The sequence below is a fragment of the Antechinus flavipes genome, chromosome 1, assembly GCF_016432865.1.
Source record: "Antechinus flavipes isolate AdamAnt ecotype Samford, QLD, Australia chromosome 1, AdamAnt_v2, whole genome shotgun sequence".
Classification (NCBI taxonomy): domain Eukaryota; kingdom Metazoa; phylum Chordata; class Mammalia; order Dasyuromorphia; family Dasyuridae; genus Antechinus; species Antechinus flavipes.
Window position 1 is genome coordinate 469,882,264 of NC_067398.1, and position 27,565 is coordinate 469,909,828.

At 36.8% G+C, this 27,565-nt stretch overlaps 1 protein-coding gene and 1 pseudogene across 1 annotated transcript in view; both read right to left on the bottom strand.

The window, feature by feature from the left end:
• The window catches only part of LOC127546725 (lipoxygenase homology domain-containing protein 1-like), a 407,210-nt gene that overhangs the window by 247,023 nt on the left and 132,622 nt on the right, over positions 1 to 27,565 (bottom strand). The window lies entirely within an intron of this gene.
• On the bottom strand, positions 25,971 to 27,288 carry LOC127543863 (dnaJ homolog subfamily B member 1-like; annotated as a pseudogene).

Below are 27,565 nucleotides of genomic sequence, written 5' to 3' on the forward strand. Positions count from 1 at the left end.
CCTCACAGGGCATGAAGACTTAAGTGAGGCTCAAGGGCGGGGTGAATCTGAGGCAGCTTTAGCCCCACCTGAGGAGCAGGTAATTGACTCTCCTCCATCAACTTCACCCTCCGGGATGGAGGGAGGAGGGGTAGTGGGGGGGGCAGTGACAGCACCAGCACCTCCCCCCCAGCATCCAGCCCCTCCCCCACAGCGTCCAGCTGCTCCTTTGAGTAGATTGCAAAAGGCACTAATTAAGGCCAAAGAAGAAGGGAGAAATGTATTGGAAATCCAACACCACATTTTTCCAGTTATTCAACAGTTTGATTCTTCAGGTCAAGAAAGTAGAAGATACTCTCCTTTTGATATAGATATCCTCAAAGACCTGAAAAAAGCTTGCACTCTTTATGGGGCTACATCAGCTTATGTTAAGATGCTATTACAAAATTTGTCTTTTGAAATCTTGACCCCTGATGACTGGAAATCTATAGCAAAGATATGCCTAGAACCTGGACAAAACTACTTGTGGCTTTCTGAATATAGTGAGCTCTGTAGGATACAAGCCCAACAAAATAGTCAAAGTGGAGTTCATGCTGCAATCACCTATGACCTACTTACAGGTACAGGTCCTTATGCAAATGTCGCAGCACAAATTAGTTATTCTGTAGCAGCATATGAGCAAATTGCTGCTAATGCTATCAAAGCGTGGGCTTCCCTCCACAATAAAGACGACAAGAGGGGGGCCTTCACAAAAATAACACAAGGGCCAAATGAACCCTTTGCTGACTTTGTGGGACGTTTGCAGACAGCTATCACAAGAACAAATGGAGAAAATCCAATAACAGACGTTTTGATAAGGCAGCTTGCTAAGGAAAATGCTAATGAGGTTTGCAGAAGAATTATACTAGGACTGCGCAGGGATGCTCCTTTAGAGGAGATCATAAGACGCTGTGCCACAGTGGACACAGGTGCCTTTTATACCCAGGCTATGGTGCAGACTTCCCAAAATCCAAACATGGGAAGACAGAATCCCTCTTGGCAAGGGACTTCCAGAGAGACTCGTAGATGCTTTCAGTGTGGAAAAGTAGGGCATCTGAAAGCTCAATGTTGGTATAGAGATAGAATGGGAAAACAAGGTGGGAGAACAAGACCCCAAACCCCATGTCCAAAATGCAACAGAGGCTTCCATTGGGCCTCAGAATGCAGACAGATTCAGGGAAACGGGGTGAGGGGCCCAGCCCAGGGCCAAGGCAAAAAACACTTGGGGCATGATGGCAGCCAATGGTGCACCCAGGGGGGCCTAGAAGTCCAGTATCCAGACATGACCAATCAGCCAGAAAGCCATATGATGGGAGAAGGGGATTACACAGTCAACCAGCCAGGAAGCAACCTGATGGCAGAAGGGAATTACAATTGGGGAGAATAGAGCTGTATGCAGCTGGGACAACTGAGATACCCCCTGGAGAGGTGAAATCTGTTCCTCTCCAGCCTATGGATCCCTTACCTCCAGGCACAGTAGGCTTGACCATCTCACCTCCTTTTTGTACCTACAAAACAGTGTCCATCCACACACTGATGTGGGAAACTGGGGAATGTGTAGATAATATCCCAGTCACTAATACAGGTAGACAATGTGTGACTTATCACCCAGGAGAAGTAGTAGCATCAGGTTTACTCATACAGAATCCTAATAAGCAACTTGGTGATAGTCACCCAGGTTCTGACTCCAGACCACAAAATCCAGGAATTTACTGGACAGCAGCTGTAACGGCTGACCGACCTATGCTCACGATCTATATAAATGGCCTACCATTGGAAGGATTGGTAGACACAGGTGCAGATCGTACAGTTATTAGAGGTGCCAATTGGCCCAGTCACTGGCCAAAGATTAAAGCAGACACCTATATGTCTGGAGTAGGAGGATCAATAGCAGCTGAAGTTAGTGCTGCCCCTATGAGATGGACTTTTGAAGGCAAAACAGGAGTTTTTACTCCTTTTATAGTTGAAAAACTCCCTATCAATCTGTGGGGAAGAGATGTTTTACAACAATTAGGGTTAAAAATGAGTACTTCGGTTTTTTAGGCAGGGCTGCTGTTGAAGGCCTGCCAACACTTTCACCTGTTCCTATCCAATGGAAAACTGATACACCAGTGTGGATAGAACAGTGGCCCTTGGGTAGCGATAAAATTCAGGCCTTATTAGATATAGTACAGGAACAGCTTGAACAAGGACATTTACAACCTTCTCTAAGTCCTTGGAATTCCCCAGTGTTCGTTGTAAAAAAGAAATCAGGAAAATGGAGGATGCTCACTGATTTAAGAAAAGTAAATGAACAGTATTTAGGCTTTAAAAAATTCTGTGGTTTTCAGAGAATACAATAATTCTTCAAATATTTCTCCTTGATCTGTTTTCCAGGTGACTTGTTGTTGTTGTTGTTTTTTTAATCTGATATTTTTTTTCTTTATTTTTTTCTATTTTGACTTTGTTCTAATACTTCTTGCTGTCTTATTGAGTTGTCATTTTCTGGAGAAGCCTTAGATTTAGTATATTTTAGATGCTAGTTAATAGATATTTTCTTTGATTTAGTCATCTCTGCAGCTTTAAATCCTGAACATGGCTATGTACCATGGCCAGTTTCTATCTATGCTATTGTTGGATTGATTTCAACCTGGAATTTCTAGTTCCTACAATGATCTTCAGGTCCTGGGATTTGCCTCCTCCCTCCCCCACCCCGCCCCAGGATTTTTGAGATTCAAAGAATAGCTCTTCAGAGATCTCTCAAAGTTCTCAAAACAGAATTGGTATCCTCATAATCCCGGGGCCTGAAGTGTCTCATTGCCACACTGCACTACCACTATACACAGAGACTACCAGAGTTTCCAATGTCCCCCTCTTGAGGCCTTCTTACACACTAGGGCTTTCTTGAGTAGGCCCTTCACTCTTGCTGACTTTGGACACAAAGTTTTGTAAGCTCCATATGTCCGTGGAAGTCTCCTGTCATCAAGGATGATAATCTGTGCTAACAAGCAAGCTTCATTTCCTACTGGCTCAGGCTTCTTCTGGTTAACATATTGTATAGTTCTAGTGTGGAAGAAATCATTAACTCTAGTTTCTCATCAGATTTCTTGACCATTCCTCAGTCAAGAGTTTTGTTAGGATATTTCCTCTTTAGGCAGACATAATCATCATCATGATCATCATGGCTTACATTTATATAATACTATGTACCGACCAATGTACCTTGGCATGTTTTATAATTATTATTACATTGTAATACATTTATATTATATTAAAATACAATAAAAATCTTAGAATTATTGTCAGATTTTATTCTCACTACAATTCTGTAAAGTAGGTGCTATTATTATTTTTATTTTACAGAGGAAATTGCCCATAGTCACACAGTCAGATTAAGTCTTTAGCTCTCTATCCACAATTGCCTTGGTTACATTTTGGCCAGAAATACCTACTAAGGATTTCAATTCACAGTGCTTTTTTTAGATATTGGCATTCCCTAGGCCGAAACTCCACATAGTACCAAGCTTTGCCATCTAATATACCATGAAATTGTCTTCAGAATGTACTAAGCCACAGAAAACTGAATGTTTTCTATTTTTGATACTCTATTAGATGAGTTCCTTGACATCAGGGTTTAATCTTTGCCTCTTTTTGTATCCCCAGCACTGAGTATAGTGTATGGCACAAGGATATTTTTCATTATGCAAAAATTCACCATAATGTAGAAAAGTAAGGAACAAATGAGATATATGAACTCAAAAGATATCTTTTAATTGCATTCTCTAGGAACATATGCACCATTGCTATAATAAGATACTATTATCCAAAAATAATCATTTGGAAGAGTGAGGGTTCTGTGCAAAAGATTAGGGTAAGTCTCTGTTAACCAAGGAAGGTGTACATATTACAGTCTCTCTTTTCATTTGTTAATATTGTTAGGACAAGATAGAACTGGCTAGAAATCTTGACATGTAATTATGTTGAGTAATTATGGGAAATTCTTATTTTCTTTAGAGAAATGCATTTAATAACTTTTGGGGAAAACATTCCATTAAAACAAAGTAAGGTCAAAAACCCATGTTTAAAGTCATTTTTTTAAAGTCAAGATTTAGATTATTTTTGCCTTATATCAGAAAAAATTAAAAAGACTTCCCCTGGACTTCCAGCCAAGATGGTGGAGAGGAGGCACACTGCTGTGTAAACTCCGCGTTTTTCTCTCAGAATCCATTTCATTACAAGCCTCTGAATTAATACTTGACTGAAAAAAAACCCACAAATAGTTACCAAGAGAAGCCATCCTTGAAATTCACCAGGAAAGGTCTGTTTTTGCTCGAGGGCGGGAAGGTTTTAGATCCGGCGCAGGCAGAGGGCAGGCAGCGGCAGCAAGAGCACGGGAAGCAGCTCACAGCTGAGTAGACCAGAGTGGGGTGGGGTGTGATCTCAACTGTCTCTGCGGGGAGAGCTTTGCTACAGGATTGGATACTTTGCCCTGTCAGCAAATCAGCAGCCCAGCAGAGAAGCTAAAAACACCAGAGGTGAAGAATACAACCCCAAACAGCTGGAATCTCTCGGGACCTGGCCACCCCTCCCCCCACAGTATCTCAGCATGCTCTTGGAGTCTCAGAGCACAGGCGCAGCACAGTCTGGCTAGTGCCTCGCTGCTGCCCCCGCAGTTTATAGAGGAAGCTCGGTAACACCACCCAGCCCCTCCCCCCAAAAAAGCAGACTCCATTTGGGTTTTTTTTTCTTTTTTTCTTTGCTAGTTTGTCTTTGATTCTTCTCTGACAAAATGAGCAAAAAATTGAAAAGGACCTTAACCCTTGACAGCTTCTATACGGATAGAGAGCAAACTCTAAACCCCAAGGAGACTAAAAACAGACAGTCTCCAGGTGAATCCCCAAAGGAGATCATCTGTTCCTCAGCACAGATGAACCTCATAGAAGAAATTAAAAAGGCTCTCACAAGAGAGCTAGAAGAAAAATGGGAAAAGGAGAGGGAGGCTTGGCAAGAGAGTCTGGAGAAGTCATCCCATTCATTTAAAGACAGAGTGGATAAAGAAATTAAATCCTTGAAAAATAGGATTAGTAAACTGGAAACAGAAAATAGCTCTCTAAAAAACAAAATTGGCAAAATGGAAAAAAATTCCACAGAACAAAAGAACTCAATTGGACAATTAGAAAAAGAAATAAAAAAAGTGAGTGAAGAAAATACTGCATTGAAAATCAGAACCAAACAAATGGAATTGAATGACTCGAGGAGACAAGAAAAATCAGTCAAGCAAAACCAAAAAAATCAAACAATGGAAAAGACTATGAAACACCTTCTTGGGAAAACAACAGACCTGGAAAATAGATCCAGGAGAGACAATATAAGAATTATTGGACTTCCAGAAAAGCATGATGAAAAAAAGAGCCTGGACACTATTTTCCAGGAAATTATCAAAGAGAACTGCCCAGAAGTCATAGAAACAGAGGGTAAAATAGACATTGAAAGAATTCATCGATCACCTACTGAAAGGGATCCTAAAATCAAAATACCAAGAAATATAGTGGCCAAATGCCAGAACCCTCAGACGAAGGAAAAAATACTGCAAGCGGCTAGAAAAACCCAATTCAAATATAGAGGAGCCACAAAAAGGATTACCCAGGATCTAGCGGCATCCACATTAAAAGATCGAAGGGCCTGGAATATGGTATTCTGAAAGGCTAAGGAACTCAGTATGCAACCAAAAATAACTTACCCAGCCAGAATGAACATCTTTTTCCAGGGGAGAAGATGGTCATTCAACAAAATAAGCGAATGTCACCTATTTTTGATGGAAAAAAACAGAACTTAACAAAAATTTTGATCTACAAATATAGAACACAAGAGAAACCTAAAAAGGTAAAAAAAAAAAATCTTGGGAACTATATTTCTGCTATAAAGATGTATAAAGAATACATGTGTACCTTGTTCTAGAAACTAGATGTGGAAAGGACCAGAAAAAGGGTAAAGTGGGGGTACTACATCTCATGAAGAGGCAAAGGAAACCTATTATATCTGAAAGAAAGAATGGAGGGGGGTGAATATAGTGAGTATATTACTGCCATCAGAATTGGCTTTAAGAGAAAAATTTTAGACATATTCAATTTATGGTGAAACTTCTCCCACCTCATTGAAAAGTGAGAAGGGAAAAGGGAAAAGGGAAAGAATAAGCTAAGCGGAAGGGAATATGGAAACTGTGAGGGAAAGGGGTAAGATGGGGGAGGAGGGGGAGGAACTCTAAGGTGGGGGAAGGGATACTAAAAAGGGAAGGCTGTGAGAAGCAAGTGGTGCTCACAAGCTTAATACTGGGAAAGGGAGTAAGGGGGAAAGAAGGGAGAAAAGCATAAACAGGGGTTAACAAGATGGCAAGTAATCCAGAATTGGTAATTTTAACCATAAATGTGAATGGGGTAAACTCCCCCATAAAGAAGAAGCAGTTAGCAGAATGGATTAAAAGCCAGAATCCTACAATATATTGTTTACAGGAAATACACCTAAAGCAGGGAGATACATGCAGAGTAAAGATAAAAGGTTGGAGCAAAATCTACTATACTTCAGGTGAAGTAAAAAAAGCAGGGGTAGCCATCCTGATCTCAGATCAAGCAAAAGCAAAAATTGATCTAATTAAAAGAGATAAGAAGGGCACTATATCTTGCTAAAGGGTAGCATAGAAAATGAAGCAATATCAATATTAAACATATATACACCAAGTAGTGCAGCATCTAAATTCTTAAAAGAGAAATTAAGAGAGCTGCAAGAAAAAATAGACAGCAAAACTGTAATAGTGGGAGATCTCAACCTTGCACTCTCAGAATTAGATAAATCAAACCACAAAATAAATAAGAAAGAAATCAAAGAGGTAAATAGAATACTAGAAAAGTTCGTTATGATAGATCTCTGGAGAAAACAAAATGGAGACAAAAAGGAGTACACTTTATTTTCAGCAATTCATAGGACCTATACAAAAACTGACCATATATTAGGACATAAAAACCTCAAACTCAAATGCAGTAAGGCAGAAATAAGTAAATGCATCCTTTTCAGACCATGATGCAATGAAAATTACATTCAACAAAAAGCCAGGGGAAAGTAGACCAAAAAATAATTGGAAACCAAATAATCTCATACTAAAGAATGATTGAGTGAAACAGCAAATCATAGACATAATTAATAACTTCACTCAAGAAAACGTACAATAATGAGACATCATACCAAAATGTATGGGATGCAGCCAAAGCGGTAATAAGGGGAAATTTCATATCTCTAGAGGCCTACTTGCATAAAATGGAGAAAGAGAAGGTCAATGAATTGGGCTTGCAATTAAAAATGCTAGAAAAGGAACAAATTAAAAACCCCCAGTCAAACACTAAACTTGAAATTCTAAAAATAAAAGGAGAGATCAATAAAATTGAAAGTAAAAAAAAAAAAAAAACTATTGAATTAATTAAACTAAGAGTTGGTTCTATGAAAAAACCAACAAAATAGACAAAATCTTAGTAAATCTGATTAAAAAAAGAAAAGAGGAAAATCAAATTGTTAGTCTTAAAAATGAAAAGGGAGAACTAGCCACTAATGAAGAGGAAATTAGAGCAATAATAAGGAGTTACTTTGCCCAACTTTATGCCAATAAATTTGACAACTTAAATGAAATGGAAGAATACCTTCAAAAATATAGCTTGCCCAAACTAACAGAGGAAGAAGTAAATATCCTAAACAGTCCCATCTCAGAAAAAGAAATAGAAGAAGCTATTAATCAACTCCCTAAGAAAAAATCCCCAAGACCAGGTGGATTTACATGTGGATTCTATCAAATATTTAAAGAACAATTAACTCCATTGCTATATAAACTATTTGAAAAAATAGGGATTGAATAAATCCTACCAACTTCCTTTTACAACACAGACATGGTACTGATACCTAAACCAGGTAGGTTGAAAACAGAGAAAGAAAATTATAGACCAATTTCCCTAATGAATATTGATGCTAAAATCTTAAATAAAATATTAGCAAAAAGATTACAGAAAATCATCCCCAGGATAATACACTATGACCAAGTAGGATTTATACCAGGAATGCAGGGCTGGTTCAATATTAGGAAAACTATTAGCATAATTGACTATATCAATAACCAAACAAACAAAAATCATATGATCATCTCAATAGATGGAGAAAAAGCATTTGATAAAATCCAACATCTATTCCTAATAAAAACACTTGAGAGTATAGGAATAAATGGACTTTTCCTTAAAACAGTCAGGAGCATATATTTAAAACCGTCAGCAAGCATCATATGCAATGGGGAAAAACTGGAACCTTTCCCAGTAAGATCTGGAATGAAGCAAGGTTGCCTACTATCACCATTATTATTCACTATTGTATTAGAAACACTAGCCTCTGCAATAAGAGTCAAGAAAGAGATTAAAGGAATTAGAGTAGGCAATAAGGAAATCAAACTATCACTCTTTGCAGATGATATAATGCTATACCTAGAGAACCCCAGAGATTCTACTAAAAAGCTATTAGAAATAATTCATAACTTTAGCAAAGTAGCAGGATACAAAATAAATCCCCATAAATCCTCAGCATTTTTATACATCACCAACAAAATCCAATAGCAAGAGATACAAAGAGAAATTCCATTCAAAATAACTGTCGACAGCATAAAATATTTGGGAATCTATCTACCAAAGGAAAATCAGGAATTATATGAGCAAAATTACAAAAAACTTTCCACATAAATAAAGTCAGACTTAAATAATTGGAAAAATATTAAGTGCTCTTGGACAGGCCAAGCAAATATAATAAAGATGACAATACTCCCTAAACTAATCTATTTATTTAGTACTATACCAATCAGACTTCCAAGAAAATATTTTAATGATCTAGAAAAAATAACAACAAAATTCATATGGAACAATAAAAGGTCGAGAATCTCAAGGGAATTAATGAAAAAAAAAAAATCAAATGAAGGTGGCCCAGCTGTACCTGATCTAAAATTATATTATAAAGCAGCAGTCACCAAAACTATTTGGTATTGGCTAAGAAATAGATTAGTTGATCAGTGGAATAGGTTAGGTTCACAAGACAGAATAGTCAACTACAGCAATCTAGTATTTGACAAACCCAAAGATCCTAACTTTTGGGATAAGAATTCATTATTTGATAAAAACTGCTGGGATAACTGGAAATTAGTATGGCAGAAATTAGGCATGGACCCATACTTAACACCGTATACCAAGATAAGATCAAAACAGGTCTGTGATCTAGGCATAAAGAACGAGATTATAAATAAATCAGAGGAACATAGGATAGTTTATCTCTCAGATTGTGGAGGAGAAAGAAATTTGTGACCAAAAATGAACTAGAGACCATTACTGATCACAAAATAGAAAATTTTGATTATATCAAATCAAAAAGCCTTTGTACAAACAAAACTAATGCAAACAAGATTAGAAGGAAAGCAACAAACTGAGAAAACATCTTCACAGTTAAAGGTTCTGATAAAGGCCTCATTTCCAAAATATATAGAGAATCGACTCTAATTTATAAGAAATCAAGCCATTCTCCAATTGATAAATGGTCAAAGGATATGAACAATTTTCAGATGATGAAATTGAAACTATTACCACTCATATGAAAGAGTGTTCCAAATCACTATTGATCAGAGAAATGCAAATTAAGACTACTCTGAGATATCACTACACACCTGTCAGATTGGCTAAGATGACAGGAAAAAATAATGATGAATGTTAGAGGGGACGCAGGAAAACTGGGACACTGATGCTTTGTTGGTGGCGTTGTGAATGAATCCAACCATTCTGGAGAACAACCTGGAATTATGCCCAAAAAGTTATCAAACTATGCGTACCCTTTGATCCAGCAGTGCTACTACTGGGCTTATATCCCAAAAAAGATACTAAAGAAGGGAAAGGGACCTGTATGTGCCAAAATATTTGTGGCAGCCCTGTTTATAGTGGCTAGAAACTGGAAATTGAATGGATGCCCATCAATTGGAGAATGGTTGGATAAATTGTGGTATATGAATATTATGGAATATTATTTTTCTATAAGAAATGACCAGCAGGATGAATACAGAGAGGCTTGGAGAGACTTACATGAACTGATGCTAAGTGAAATGAGCAGAACCAGGAGATCATTATATACCTCAACAACGATACTGTATGAGGATGTATTCTGATGGAAGTGGATTTCTTTGACAAAGAGACCTAACTCAGTTTCAATTGATTAATGATGGACAGAAGCAGCTACACCTGAAGAAAGAACACTGGGAAATGAATGTAAACTATTTGCATTTTTGTTTTTCTTCCCAGGTTATTTTTACCTTCTGAATCCAATTCTCCCTGTGCAACAAGAGAACTGTTCAGTTCTGCATACATATATTGTATCTAGGATATACTGCAACATATCTAACATATATAGGACTGCTTGCCATCTAGGGGAGGGGGTGGAGGAAGGGAGGGGAAAAATCGGAACAGAAGTGAGTGCAAGGGATAATGTAAAAAAATTACCCTGGCATGGGTTCTGTCAATATAAAGTTATTATAAAATAAAAAAAATAAAAAGAGTTCTGGGGTTGGATATTTCATTAATTTAAACTTTACTGAAATAGTTTTATACTAACAACAATAACAAATGCCTGGTATTTATCCAGCATTTCTATTCTGAAAGTTGTTTGCAAGTTTGCTGCCTAATCACAATGTCTTCTGTCATCAAAATTATGTGATGAGAAATCTTAGCAAAAAAGAGTTGTCCAGGGTTACATAACTGTCCCAATGTTCAGAAAACAAAAATCTTAGATAACCAGTCAAACATATTTTTGAAGTGTTCTATGTATTCAGAAGACTAGACAAGGCCTTGTTGATTGATAACAAAAAAGAGGACAAATTAGCTGCCCTCGAGGCATTTATGGTCTATTTGGGGAATGGGAATAAATATGATCACAACACAAGACCAATTATAAAACAGCATGACAGTGGATATAAATTAATATGATGTAATGTAATGATCAATGTAGGAGGTTTCCATTTCAACTGAACACTCATTTAAGAGCTCACTCTAAGTAGCTCACCATGCTAGCTGCTGAAGATAGAAAAATAGACTTGACATAGACTCAGTCTGAAGATATTTAAAATTCAATAGGGAAGAATTATACTTAAGTGTTGATGATCCCATGATTCCACAAATGTAAATATAATTATAATAATAGCTAAGAGTTATAGAACATTTACTATATGCCAGGCATTATGCTAAGCATCTTGCAATTATTATCTCATTTTGTCCTCACAACAATCCTAGGAGGTAGGTGCTATTATCATCCCAATTTTATAGATGAGGAAGCAGAGGAACAGAGATTAAGTGATTTGCTAAGGTCACACAGCTAGTAAGTATCTAATGCTGGGCCTTTTTGACTCCAGCTTCAACATTCTATCCACAATACCACCTTGCTGTCTCATATTACCTCCATAAATGCAAATTATCTGTCTCCATCAATATCTCAGGGAGATGCTATCAAGCTGCGAGGCATGGTGTTTTGCCACATGCTACTTTCTATCACTCCCTTAAGGTGCCTTGATGCTTCAACCAGATTAGCAGTTGGTGAGGGTAACCAAGCGGCACTATCTTTCTAAATGATAACTGTAAAGGTTGAATTGAGAGAAGAATTTGAGGTGTGAAGGATACTGCTCCTGCCAAAATTCTTTTATCTATATGCCTATTGGAACACTGAACTCCAACAGAAACTGTCCTTTATAGAAAGCTGGACCTGGACTTTGCAACTCAAGCTACTTTTCATCTGAAAATCCACAATAAGTACTCTCTCATATCTTTTCTTCCCCTTCTCTGCCCTTCCAGCTTCCTTTTATATATCATCTTCCCTCATTAGATCATAAGCAACTTGGTTGTCTTTCTTTTTCTTATTTGTATTCCCAGGACTCCTCACAATGTCTGACACATAGTAGGTGCTTAATATTTTTTCCTTGTGGTTACAATTTTGAATAGAATTTTGTTTTTCCAAATACATGCAAAAATAGTTTTCAACATTCACCTTTGCAAAACCTTGTGTTCCACATTTTTCTCCCTTTCTTACTTCCTCCTTCCTCCCCAAGACAACAAGCAATCCAATATAGGGTAAGTATGTGCAGTTCTTCTAAACATATTTCCATATGCATCATGCTGTATAAGAAAAATTTGATCAAAAGAAAGTGGGGAAACACAAGAAAGGAAAAAAAAAAAACAGTGCTTAATATTTATTGAACTGAATTGAATCACTGGTGACAATTGGTCAGAGGTTAGTGTAAGTGGTGATGAGGAAAGTGGGCTCTTTCTCTACAGTGATTTCTCTCTTCATGATGGCTACCTAGTCCATCAGAGTCTGAGAAAGGGTTGTCAAAGTGAAGATGGTGAAACATGGCTAGTATATGCTGCCAAACACATGTATCTCTCTTCTGTATCTCTCAGGGTATTTCATTTATGCTGATTTTCCTGCCATGTGAGTTGATTGACTGGTCCTTTGTCCATAGGAACCATTTACCTGAAAGATGACTGTAAAAGATATCTGGAAGCAGTACTAGGTGCCTGGATGACTTGCAAAGCATTTAATTAATGCTTGCTTAATTGAATTAAGTTCAATATCACTTACTTGACTTCCAGACAGCCAACTTAACAACCCAGAAAGCATGGCCTGGGAGACATAATCCATTCAAATCTCAAATCTCTACCAGGGAGTAAAGCTGTATAACTGATGAATCAGGGAAGGCAAACTCACCTATTTAAATTGTCCCCAACCATAAGAATACTCTTTTTACCATGGGCTCTCATCTCCCACTTTTTCCCTGTGAGAACTGGAATCAATACTGAAAAGGGCATTTTAATCAACTTCTTTGTGACTCCATTCATTATATTTGTTACATCCCAGATTGTCACTACTGTCCAATATTTGTAGTCTCCCTGGACAGGTACCCTTTTGTATTTATTTGTTTCTCTGCACTTCTTACAGTGTTTGGGAAGCATATAATAAATGAATTTTAATTCATTCTAACAGACAGATCATTTTTATAATTTACAATATAGTCCATTTAAAACTACCACCAAATTGTCATTCTACTTAATCCCAAGAGGAAGAACTAGTAACAATGAGAGGAAGTTTCAAAGAGGCAGATCTGGAAAAAATGTCTAACAATGCTATCTAAAATTGGAATTAGTGCCTTGGAAGGTTGAGTTCCCATCAATGAAGGTCTTTATGCCATCTTGTTGGATAAGTAATAGAAAGGATTCTTGTTTTGGTATGGTTTGTGCTAAATGGCCTATGAAGTTTCTTCTAACTCAGAGATTCTATGACTGTGTGATTCAGCATTGCCCTTTGTATCTGTCATAATATTGATTCTTTAGAGATAGCTATGTTTCATGACTTGTAGTTGTACAGCATAATCTAAGAGAACATGTTTTTGAAGAGAGAGGTTTTCATGTCAGTGAACAGCTCAAGATCATTGAAAATAACACAGAATTTACCAAATTCAATTCAGCTTGCTCTATTTACCCATTCAATTCTGAACCCATTCATCATTTAACTACAATATCTAACTTTCCAAGATATAAAAGTACTGTACAATAACATGGGTTGCATGTTGTACTATGGATAACAATCATTCCTTATCCTTTTATTTTCCTGTGTCAATTGTTAGAATTATCTCTTTTTAGAAGTTGCAGAATTTCTTAAAGAGGTATATAAGTGTTCCTGAGATCTGATGCCATAAACACTATGTCATACTAACACTGCATCAGAAGGACTTCCCTGATAATAGTAATCATTTTCTTATTTGAATTATGTTTAGAATAGCAGGGAACACCTTTAGCAAATACCTTTTTCCCTATTTTATATCTTCTTTGATAATAATAATAATTAGAGTCGCTGAATAGTTATTTCCATTATGGCCTTTTACAAGAAATCTCATATAATCAGAACACATACATGAAAATTGGTTGAAGAAGATTTTTTGAGGATTCAGTTACATATACCAAAGATTCTTCTGGGATGTGTTCAATATAAAGAAAATATGAAATAGTCTATGAAATTGGTCTAGAGAGAGAAAATAAGAAGGCCAAGGACATCTGGAGAATCCCCATTTTGAACAGATGGAAGAAATATAAAGATCCAGGAAAAAGGGAATAGAAAAAATGTTCAGAAATAAAGTAAAGGGGGAAAGGAATAAGCATTTATAAGTGTCCACTAGGTTTCAAGATATTGTTTATCTTCATTTTCAAAAAGGACCTATGACATCACAGATGGTGTCTTGACTTGCTTGTAAATTGGGTTTAAGTGAGGCCAAGTTACACAAAGCCATGAGCCTCCCTCTCTCTTCCAGAGTCATCAGATCCAGTGGCAAGAGAAAAGTCAAGATGACTGATAATGGTCCACAATGCAGTGGATGGTCTTAGCATCTTCAATGTCTAACAAAGCTCTAAGCATTCCATAGCACCTGTTTCAGCTATCTTAATGACCACTGAAACAAATTGTTCTCATCTGCTCATTCTACTGGGAGAAGTCTTCATATGCTTGGGGTAGACATCTCTCTAACTTACTAATGTTTTCAGTTCTGTCAAGCACTCAACCTGATTTACACTGTCTGACAAGATAGATTTTGCCAAAATGTGCCTGCCATGCATTCTTGAAGCCACTAGTGAGCATTGGGTGGCAGATAGACACCAAAAGTGGATGGCCAGCCTTGAAAAAGGCTTATCAAGGCCTTATGATGAGATATTAGTCCTCCTTGAATACTCAACACACCCCTATGTTTTTGGGCACTGTGCTAAGCCCTTCACAAATATCATCTCATTTGATCTTCACAACAACCTTGTTAGGTTCTTATTATCATCATTTTGCAGTTGAAGAAATGAAAGCAGACTAATGTTAAGTGACTTGCTCAGAGTCGCATAACTAGTGACTGGCTAAAGCCAAAGAACCCAGATCTTCATGACTCCAGACATAGAGCTCTATCCATTTCACCACCTAAAAAACTCTAAATTAAAAATATATTGTCACAAAAGCCAAAAAAGAAGAATTTTAAGGAGATAGTAGTTCATTGGATTAAATGCCAGAGAAATAACAAACAGGATAAAAATAAGGCAATAGATTTGGCAATAAGGTGATCGTTGGTGAGTTTTGGAGAAAGCTTTTAGTGTGGGGGACAAAAATTGGATATTAAGGGTTAAGGATTATATAGATGATAAAGCAATGGAAGCAATAAATGGAAACAACTCTTTCTAAATAATTGTTGGTGAAAGAGGAGAATTTTAAGATGAAGGAATAGCTAACAAAGAAATGTGATGTTTTATTTGTTTGTTTTGGATAGGTAAGATCTAAGCATGGTGGTAGATAGAGGTTGAGAGGTGAGCAAGGAGCAGCCAGTAGAAAGAAACATTAGAGAAGCTAAAAAGTTCAAAGTATATGCTTGTTAGAGCAAGACCATGGAAGAAAGAAGGGGGATTCAATTAAGGGTATAGATGGAGGTATTGTTTTTAGAAAGAAGGACTACCTCAATCTCTGAGACTAAGGGAAAAGAAGAAAATTTTAAGAAGTTAAGAGGAATAAAGCATGAGAGATGAGGAATTGATGTGTCTATTTTCTTAGTAAAGTAAGAAATAAGGTCATTGTTGGAGAGTGGTAAAAGTGTTGGTTTTTGAGAGAAGAAGTGTTTAATTTTATATGGATCCCTAGAAGAGGCATGTAAATTTTATGTGGGATTCATATAAGTGAGGGTGTGCATTTGGAGAAGACAAGATTTGACTTCCTGCTCAATACCTTTTCTTATAAAGTGATGGGTCTTTCATAGACAATACAGTCTGAAAATCCATCTTATTCTTCTTTTTACCTTGCTCTCTTTAGAAAATTAATAGTGAATTTTCTAAGGAACCACCCTACTTCAGAGCAAATACCACTGGTGTCAGTAAAAGTTTTATGGAAAGAGCATTTATGAATCAGCTCCATTTAACTTTAAAATCATGACAACTCAAAATAGAACACCAAGGAATCATGATTCAACTTGCTCTTTTTAAAGATGTGAGGAAATATCCAAAAATCCTGTTTCTTCAGTTTCTTTTTTGGAAAAAAAAAGTTCTTTCAGTTCTTAAATAATAAGTGATGATAAACTTCTAAAAGACCACAATGATTAAACTTAGGAATGTAGAAAGCTGCCATTTACAATGAAATGGTAGCACACTGACAAATATGATGTGTAACAAGTGAGAAATCCAAATACCTGAATAGATTATCAAAAATAAGAGGGAAGTAGAAACCTACTTTGAAGAGGGCATTCCACAAAAATCATAAATTCAGAAAACAAGTAAATTATATCAGTTTTCAAAGAAAATTATCAGGGAATTCTAAAAAAGTTAGCATTGAAATGTAGAAGATACAGATAAGCAAGACACATTTTCTAAAATGAAGAGTAATACTTATATTATAGGACAAATTAATAGGAAAAGAAGGTGCTAGGTTAGTAGAGAATTTATAAGAATGGTACCAAAATTGTTAATGCTCATTACATTCTTAAATGTTGTTATATTTCTGAAACTAATTATATTTAAAAGTAGCCACTGTGAAATACAAAATTATGGAAGGAATTCCTCATGTTGACCAGTTTAAGGTGAGAAAAGATGAATTAATTTACAAGGTCACCATTTTACCTGCATATCTTTGTTATTCTTATACACATGTAAAATTGTAATACATATTTTTCCTTTTATATTTTAGCTTGTATTGTAAAATGTATATTGTGTTATCTTCCCTACCAGTCTTTAAAGTCCACAATAGGAAGAATTGTCTTATTTCTTCTTTAGATAGGCCATGTGACATTAGCAGCTACTCAATAAATACAGATGAACAAATAATCTTTCCCCTGAGCTGTCCAGTAGTCACATAATCTATTTCTAAAAATGAATCTGAAAGAAAAAAACTCACTATCAGTTCAACATGTTTTGGAAAATCATATCCTAGAACCTCAACCCACTTTCCTGCAAGTTAAATCCTTTTACACAAAAGTGAAGAGAGAGATAGTTTTATATTCATCCTCCAAATTAGAGACAATCACTAAATATATGTATGTTCCAAAGGCAAAGTGATCTTTCTAACTAAAGAGGATATTAAAGGGCTGACAATATACCCCTTTGTGTTCCTGCTTATTTCAAATAACAAAAAGCTTTTTTGTTTGTTTGTTAGTGTGTGTGTGTGTGTGTGTGTGTGTGTGTGTGTGTGTGTGTGTAAAACTTCTTCTGGGAGTCTACTTAGTAGATGTAATTAGCTCAAAGACAGAGTATTTACTAAAATTCCATAATAAGGGAAGTAGCTACATGATATTCTCTCTATAAAACTGGGGTACACTCTCCAACAAGCATACATAACATCAAGTTGGAAGACTGAACACAAACTTAAAACACATTGGAAATGAGATATACATGTAGTGAACACATGAAGCCAAGGCAAGTCATTAATCTGGCACCACAGAATTCCAGTGTCCTTTCTCTCTTAATGTGCTTATGCTGATCATCCCTGAAAGTAGATTTAATATTGTAGTTGAGCTCTCTGGGCCGATTCCTTTCTGAAGTTCAGTTCTCAACAGCCAGGGCTAATTTTTCCTTGAATCTCTTTGACTGACTCTTTTCTCTGCTGCCAAGGATTATGCTCCTTGGAGCCACTTCCTGATCTGTTAATCTATCTTTTTGTCTCTCCTGGATGTGCCATCTCTCACTGAGTGAATCTTTGCTGGCAAACAACATGAACAGGAATAAAAGAGAAATATTCATTATTTCTATAGGAAAGTTCCACAGAGCTGGGGAAAGCTTTTACTCTATCAACTATATCCATAATTCAAAAGCTTAATGTTTTAAAGGCTACCTATAGAGGAGCCGATCTTTAACCAGGCAAGAACAAACTATCCTTCCAATTCTACCAGAGAGATTTTTTTCACTTTTTGTGACAGGATAAAGTCAATCATCTTTATACTTGGACACATCAATACCTTGATACTTTTATTTTCTGCCCCTTCCTGTGATTACATCAACTAAACTAGGAAACAGGCAAAATTATAACCAGTACAAGATGGAAGAAATAATACATGATAGAAGACAGGGAAAAAAAGATTATGAGTAGATTGAAAGGAGGCAAAAACTCATATCAGGAGTTCTAAATGACACAAAGCAAAAGGGAAATGAATAAAAATTTGGACTTGGAAACTTATAGAAGTTAAGAAGTGAATTTTAGATGTTCCATATTAACAGCATCCCTTGCTGTACTGAAGAGAAATTTTTAGACAGCTGGTACAAGGAAATCATTAGCAACCCTGAGAAAAAGAGGTAGTTGTTGTTCAGTCATTTTAGTTTTGTTTGATTCTTCATGACCACTTTTGGGTCAAATCATTTGGAATTTACTTGGCAAAGATCCTGAAATGGTTTGTCATTTCCTTTTCCAGCTCATTTTGTAGATTAGGAAATTGAAACAAACAGGATTAAGTGACTTGACTAGGACTGTCCAACTAACAAGTATCTGAAACTAGATGACCTCACATCTTCCTGATTCTAGATCTACTGCTCTATGTACTGTCCCACCAAATTGCCACTAGCTGTTAAAAGAAATAGGTAGCAGTTAATGATGATTCTTCTGAAGGGTACAAAAATAGCATATATATATATATATATATATATATATATATATATATATATATATATATATATATATATATATATACACATACATATAGTGTCCTATATGTACTTTTGGAAGGTATACTGTTTTACTGAAGAACTTAGCTGAAATACAATGAAAAGTCTTTATATTTTATTAAACACAATTTCTACCACCCTCCCCTGCTGATTAATGGATGAATGACAATGCAAAAAGAAACTGAGGTTCTGGATAAGACAATGGAAGGGTTTAAAAACCAAGTGACAACGCTTTCATTTTCTTCAAGATAAAGCTAGGGGCTTTTGAAAGAGAAGAAAATATATTGGAAGGGGGGAAAAGCTGTGAGAAGTGAATGATGCTGAAAAAATTTATTGGTTTCTATGTTATGACATAAGGATTAGGAATGAAGAGTTCTTGAATGAATAAGGAAAAACAAACCAAAGAAGTATAGTTTCAAAAACTGTAGGATAGGGTTACCAGAGTTATTATGGAGGAACTTCAACATAAAACAAATGCTTTTAAATTTGTTCTGGGACTGTGAATATAGAGTTCTGACTTTTGCATTAGTGATAAACAGCAGCAAAGTATGAAGAGATAATTAGTGAGCTGCCCACTTCCACTTCTTGGGCCATATATACTGTGATATTTCAGGTTTGTGACCTTTTTGATATAGACACTATCTCCAGTTATTCATATCATAGTTCATCCATACTTATCCATATGGTCCTATAAATTCAACTCATAAAGTTGACCCAACAGGCTGATTTCTTGACATTGCTGGATACCAATGAGTATATTCTACTGTTTTCTTCCTCCTACCTCACACCTCTCCTCAGTCTCCTTTGCTGGGATCTTCATCCAGGTTATTCCTGCTAACTGTGGATGTCTCAGTTTTCTATTCTGGACCTTCTACTTTTTCCCTATACTATTTTATTTCATTTCAGACACTCCCCTGGATTCAGTTATCAACTTCATACTGATGATTTTCAAATATATCTATTTAGTTTTAACTTATCTACATATCCCTGAACTCTCATCCTCAAGTTTCCACTGAAACAGATGCCACTAAGAAATCTTAAATTCAACATATACAAAACCAAAATCATTATCATTTTTCCAATACCTTTCTCTTTTACCAAATTCCCTGTTACAGTTGAGAATATCACCATTCTAGTAATCACCCAGGTTCACAATCGAGGTGGCATCCTTGATCCTTCTCACTCTATCTCAACACCACTCCCAAAAATATCCAGTCTTTTGCCAAGACCTAATGATTTTATTTTCACAACTTTTCTTAAATATGCTCCTTTCTGATATTGTTATTCCCTTGGTATATCATCACATTATTCCTGGACTATTGCAACAGCCTACTGGTAGTTCTACCTAACACAAATCTTCCTCCATAACAATCCATTCTCTACTCAACTGCCAAAGTGATCTTCCTCAATAAATTTCAATAACTCTTTATAGCCTTCAAGATTGAACATCTTCATTCTCATCGTCATCACTTTCATTTTCCTCCTTCTCCTCCTCATCACAACAGTATTAATAACAACAAATAATATGTACATTTACTATTTGCCAGGCACTATGCTAAGCCATTTACAATTACTTCATTTGATCCTTATAATCCTGGGAAATAGATGCTATTATCACCCCCATGTTACAGATGATGAAAATGAAATGGACAAAAGTAAAGTGACCTGCCCTGGATCACACAGTTAATAAATACCTAAGATCAGATTTAAATGCAGGTCTTTTTAACTCTAAGCTCAGTACTCTGTAGACTTCACCACCTAGATGCTTAACATCCTTTGCCTTCATAACCTATCCCTTTCTAATTTTCCAGTCTTCTTACACCTGCTCTTATACCTCTACCCTACAATGCAGATTATGCATATTATTTGTTATCTAGTGACACTGATCTCTTTGTTGTTCCTCACACAAGACACTGCACCTCCAAACTCTGAGCATTTTCACTAAATTGTTCCCATGCTCTGAATGCTTCCTCTTCTGGTTTCTTTGGATTCATTGAGGTCCCAGGTAAAATTTCTTATTTTAAATAAAGCCTTTCCTGAGACCCCTTAATTTTACTGTCTTCTCTCTGTTGATTATTTAAAATTTAACCTGCATATACCTTCTTTGTACATAATTGTTTGAATATTGTCTCCTCCATTAGAGTATGAGTTTCTTGAGAACAAGGACAAGCCTTAGGAGAGAGCCTCATACGTAGTAGGCATTTAACAAATGTTTACTGACTGAATGAATGTTACAGTTAGATTGAACTGTGAGAATCAACTATCATGTTTACAAGAGCTTGTTTATCAGAAATTCAAAAATGTATTATAATTATAATGGTTCAAATGAGCAAAGAATCTTGCAGAATGCATTCTCTTAACTGCTGGAGTCTTTTGAGATTAAACATTTTACTGGAGATGTTTTTGAGAAGTTTTGTTCTCAACTTACTACAGGCCATTTTTTCCTGTTTGTTGGACTAAAAAAAAATCCTTAAGAATAAATTCTTTCTCATGATTTTTCAGTATTTACTTTTAACCTTCTCTGATTGTTCCTGGCCACCTGAAGTTCAGAGGTGAATGAAAAGGAAAAGGAAGAGGGAGATATTTACCAAGTAGTTCAAAATTTTATAAAAGTAGAGTTGCCTTATCTAATCGTAAGAATATCTGAAACTTAAGCTAATTATTTTTTATGAATGCACCAGTACTCATACCCTGAACTTGTACTATTACATTCTGTATAGCGAGGTAGTATTTTTTAAGTGAAGCAAATTGCATGATATTTCATTAGAAAGAACAACATTTGGGATCTGGGAGATATGTTCTGCTCCTACCTTTTCTGCTATAGTTATTTGTATGACCCCAGGAAAGTCCTTCAAAACCTTCCTGACTCTCAGTTTTCTTATCTACAAACAGGAAGAAATTTTATGACTTTAAAAGCACTTCTTAAAATCATTTTTTTAAAAAATAGTGTGGTTTGTTCATCTGCTGTTGTTTCCTTTCTTTTTCCAACACTCTGTAGGTGCAAAATTGAGCCACAATAATTGATATTCAATGACTGCCAATCTCCGTTTGGTAATTATGGCAGTTTTTCTCCTTGGAATTAAAACCATAACTATAAATTCTTACTCCAAAAGGCAAATCAAATTGAGGTTTGGGGAAGGGGAAAAAGATATTACAGTGATACAAAGGATGGCTCTTTGAGTCTTACATAGTCAAATAAAGAGATGGAATGGTGCTCTCCCAGAGAGCCTACCCAATGTCCTTATTCCTTGAGATACCAGAAGGAAGAAAGGGAGAAATGATAGTAGGCTACCCCAAGATAGTAAAAGAAAGCTGGCCCTTGGGGGGAAGAGATGTGTCAATTGGCTCCTGAGAATATCTGGAAGGGACCCTTGAGAGGAATAGCAATTGGACCATTGACTGGAGGCAGAGAACTGTCATAGTGGTTCCCCAAGATATTGGTATTTAGAGTTCTGCCCTAGTAATAACCCAGCCTTTTTTAACAATAAAAATTAGTCATAGCGGTGGCTCAAGGACACCTAAAAGAAATTTAGGATTCAAGAAAGTCTAAGAAACTCAACAATTATGTTGTACTCAGTTGTAACAGTGATGACAGCAGATACAGTATAATTTTTGAGAATTATAATTTGAGAATTTGGAAATTGGGTTAAAGGAATTAGTTTTGATTCTTAGTTCAAACACTTACTATCTGTATGAGGTTAAGAAGGTGAAAATTGAGCAGGATTTGGAAAGGAACAAGAGAATGAAGAGGTGAATTTGAGGAGGGCGATCATTCCCAACATGGAGGACTATCAGTGCAAATGCACAGGATGAAGCACAATTATAAGGGAGTGTAGGCTACTCAGTGCATGGAGAAAAGTAATATAGGAAAAAACTGGAGAGGTTGGAAGCAGTGTATTTGTGAAGAGCTCTAAATGACAAATGGAGGAGTTACATTTGATCCTAATAGATTAACATGACTGGAGATAGCCCTGGAAGCAGTGGGAGACATTGGGCTTTTAAAGTAGGGTCTTTCCTAAGTCTCAGTTTGTCAGAAGCAACACCCATTAAGTTATTGAAGCTAGGTTTAAAAAAAAAAAATCTTAAAAAAAAAACTTAAAAAAAACAATCTGGGAAGGGAAGAGCCTCAAGATTTTTGGTCAGAACAAAAGCAACTGCCTTTTATACTCACTCAGAGCCATCAAAAGCCAAATGATGAACCAGTGAGGCTTAGACTAGGACCTATTGTTGGCCAGTCATGACTTGGGTCTAAGCCAAAATGACTTAGATCTGAGGTGCAGTCAAGTAGATCCATTTGAATCTCAATGGACTTTATCAAAGCCTGGTTTTCCAGTGTTATATTTCAAGAAATGATAAATGAAACTACATGGGGCAAAAAAATGATAGAATAATAAATAAGGAAGAGAGAAAAAAACTATCTAGCCCATAAAACCTAACTTATCTTGTGAAGTTTCAGCTATCAAAATTAATATTCCTTTGGGCAGAGCATTCAGAGATAAGAGTATGATTTCCTATGTGGACAGAAACACAGGAGAGGAGGAAGGAAGGAAAGAAGGAAGGAAGGAAGGAAGGAAGGAAGGAAGGAAGGAAGGAAGGAAGGAAGGAAGGAAGGAAGGAAGGAAGAAAAGAAGGAAGGAAGGAAGAAAAGAAGGAAGGAAGGAAGAAAAGAAGAAGGAAGGAAGAAAAGAAGGAAGGAAGGAAGAAAAGAAGGAAGGAAGGAAGGAAGGAAGGAAGGAAGGAAGGAAGGAAGAAGGAAGGAAGAAAGGGAGGCAGGGAGGAAAGGAGGGAGAGAGGGAGGCAGGGAGGAAAGGAGGGAGAGAGAGGGAGGGAAGATAAGGGAAGGAGGGGAAGGGAGGGAGAGGAAGGGAGGGAGGGAGGGAAAAGCATTGCCAAACTGGAATTGGCCATTTGGATCCCCAGTGAGAGTGCTACCTGGAAAAGAAAAATAGATGAGAAAATTAGAAGGGAAGACAGGCAAGCACAGCCAGACAAGCAGAGAGAAAAGACAGAAAGAGACAAAGAGAATCCAAAATTAAATACTAATAACTGATTTTATTTAGGGGCTTTTTTAACGTTTCTATAAGCCAGTAATGAAGGGAAAAGATAATAATTTCTTCTTTAAAAACATGTTGTTCTTTTGTTTATTCAGATAGGTTTTTCTTTTAGCATTCTCCATGTAAATGATGGCACTAAGAAAAGATAAGATAAAGTACTCACTTTAATCAATTTATTTCCAAGACTTTATGGTAAAAAGATTTAATAGGAAGGAAGGGGGGGACATCTAATCTGAGATTTCCAACTTTTTAAACCACAATTCCTGTTGGAAAGATAAATAAAAAAGATAGACAAAAAGTGATATCTTTGAAAAGACTTTTTTCCATTAAAATAAACCTTAAATCTATTGAACAGCCAGAAACTGAAAAGAAAAGCAGGATTTTTTTATCACATAAAATCTCATCATTGTTTTAATTCCTAAAAGAACTAAATGTACTTTTAGAAATATCCTCAAAAGCTTTTCAGTTCATTTGCAGAGCTCCCCCTGCTGATTTACAATAGCAAATATTAGCTGTGATGCAAGAAAATATTAACATAAAAAACTATTCTTGTCTCTTGGGAAACATGCAATTCCTGGGTGTTATAGCCTCAGATTTCCTATTGACTCCTAAAGAAAGATTAAGCTCCTTAGCATGACATTTCAAGACTCTTCCCTCTCCCCCCAATCTGACCCCAAATTGCTTCCCATTATGGCTTGATTAACTTCTTCATATGCCAATCTCCATCTAAATCTGTCACTTTTCAAAGAGATTTTATGCTTTCCCACCTCCTCATCTTTTCCTATATTGTCCACAGGCCTAGAATAACCCATTGCTTTTTTAAAAAACATCCTATAGATTCTTCCAGGCCTAGATTAAATATTTTTCCCTACCCAAGCTATTTTTGATTTCCCCCACTAGACATAGTCATTTTTCTTTATCTGACCTCATAGTACTTTGTATTCCTCTTATAAATTTATCATATTCCAATTAACACTATTTGTGGATATTCTTTATGAAACTGTATTGAGGATCATGTCTTATGTTCACAAATTCATAGTTTTATGGGTATAAGCCATCAAGTTCACATGAGGAAACTGAGACTCAGAAAAGTTAAATGAGTCTTTCAGTTTTAAATAACAATTAAGTTTATTTTTTTTCTTCCAAAAAAAAAATTTCATTTTAATTCCAATATGGCTCCATACAGAGAGCAGCAGCTGTAATGCATTGGGTTTTTTGTAAGTGCACACCAAATTTATACAGATTTATACAAAAATTATTTTTTTTATCAAAGGGATTATAACTAGGGCTGTGCTAAATTCAAAAGGATTGGATCCCTCTGATGAGTCCAGAGTCCATTTCTTCAAATTGTCAGGGGTTAAGGGATTCGAAGAATTAATGTGAAATCCTGTGAGCCAATAAGAGGAAAAGACAATAATGGACCCCAGCCTATGAATGGGCTATAAAGAAATGACTATAGAGAAAGAATTTTAGAATGCCCCACTGGTTACCCAAGCCAAGTCTCCCATTTTCTCCCTTTCTGTTGGCTTTTGGATACCAAGGCAATTCTCAAGGTAAATAATAAGGTTTCAATCTGGGACAGCAAAAAAGGATGGAATTATTTTCAGAAGCAAAAATGAGACACGTGAAGACAAAGTTGGAATAAAATATATATCAGTAACACCACAAACAGTAATGAGGAGAAGAAATGGTCTTGTAACCAGGACTGTACTCCAGGCTAAGAGTAAGAGTAATCAACTAAGAGTAAGAGCCAAAAATGCTAAAGAATAGCAGAGTCCAATTTAGATGCTTTCCATCTAAAGGAGGGAGTGTGTATATTCAAGGGTAGTTGAATCCAGCTCAGAGTCTGAGCTGGAGATGACAGAAAACTTAATTATTGTTTCTCGGAAAAGGGGGAGAGGTTAGTTATACTAGCACCATTAAAGAGGGTCAAATTCTTTGGAATGCTTTTGTGCTACCCCATTACCTGTGAACCTATTGTTTGAAAAACCACTGAAGCCTAATGCAAGACTTTGAAAGATTGTAATATATTCTCTGGAAACATTCAGCATATGAAAACCCTCTGTGGTCCCTCCCACCCTGGGGGCCCACAACTGTTGGAGATGGTCCAAAAACCTTGAGCTTTGGAAATGTCCTTGGTTTAGTCCTTGAGGAGCAGAGATTGCTATATAGGCAGGATCTGCTCCAGGACGGTTCTTGAATATGGGGGGAATTCTGTCAGGAAAATTCACTTCAAATTCAATAATGAGGTCCCCACGTTTTTCTGGTGTTTGGGGGAGGAGAAGGCCTTCTCCAGGAACCTTTCAGGCCTGATGACATCCTTGAACACTATGGGTATGGTCTTGCCATCCAGCATTGGGACATTCACTGTACAGCCACACAGGGCCTCATGGAGGGAGATCCTTGCAAGGTAAATCACATCAGACCCGTCTCTTAAATATATTGTGTGGCCTGTTCTTTAAAACAAAGACAATGTCAGCTGGAAGGTTGGTAGAGGTTTGGTCCCACTCTTTTTGGGAAGGTAATCTTGAGCCCCTCTTTCCACTCTCTTTTCACTTCAATGGTCAGGATCTTGTCCTCATTGCAGATGCTCTTCCCATCAGGGTTAAACTGCTTGTGGGAGATTTTCATCTTTTTGATACAACCACTATAGATCTCCTCAGGTGAGACCCGCAGGTCATGGGTGACAGGGGGATCCTGTTTTCGGCGGCTGTGTTCCTGGGTGGGGTGGAGTCGGCTAAAGTTCATATTGGTAAAGCCACCCATGCTCACTGGGAAGCCAGAAAATGGGTCATCAAAAAGGTGTCAAAAGGATTGTGGTCACCAAAGAACTCAGCAAGCATAGCACGGAGGGTCCCCATGGAAAGTGTAGCTGAAGGAGGCACCATTAGGACCAGTACTGCTACCACTACTAGGGCCACCACCCTTCATTCCCTCCTCCCCATAGCGGTCAAAGATGTCCCTTTTGCACGGGTCGCTGAGCATGTCGTAGGCTTCGCATGAGGCTCCTTGCTCTTGTCCGGGTGGTAGTGTAGCGCTTGCCGGTGGTAGGCTCACTTGATCTCTTCGTCTGAGGCACCCCAGGCCAGGTCCAGTGTCTGGTAGTAATCCTTACACATGGCCCCCATCCTCCCACCGCCGTCCCTATGGCCAACAATTAAGTTTCTAAAGTACAATTTTAACCCTTCAACCTGATAAATCCAGTACCTATATACTATATCATTCTTTCTTTCTTTACACTCTCATATTCCTGTGTCTCTAACACAAGGCACTGAATATATTGCCTTGTAAATATTTGTTGAATAAATGGATTATTGCTGAACTTGGGCTCAGGAGGAATTGGGTTTAGTTCCCACCTTTAGTACTTACTATGAGCAAATAACCTATGGTGATTCTATCTGGAGATTTAAATAATTAGTCTATCTGTGCTCTAATCCTAGAATGAGGGGATAAATCTAATTAATATACTTTATAAAATAACATCTTCCTCTCTCTCTCTCTCTCTCTCTCTCTCTCTCTCTCTCTCTCTCTCTCTCTTCTTCTTCTTCTTCTCTCTGTCTTTCTGTCTCTGTGTGTGTGTGTCTTTCTCTCTGTGTGTGTCTCTCTCTCTTTCTCCTTTCTTTTTTTCTCTCCCTCTCCCTGTTTTTCTCTCCCTTTTCCTCCCCTCTCTCTCTTTCCCCTGCTTCTGAAAGGAGTTAATCAAAACTATATGATAATCTTCACAGAAGCAAGACTAAAACTAAAACTAAGCTTTTAACA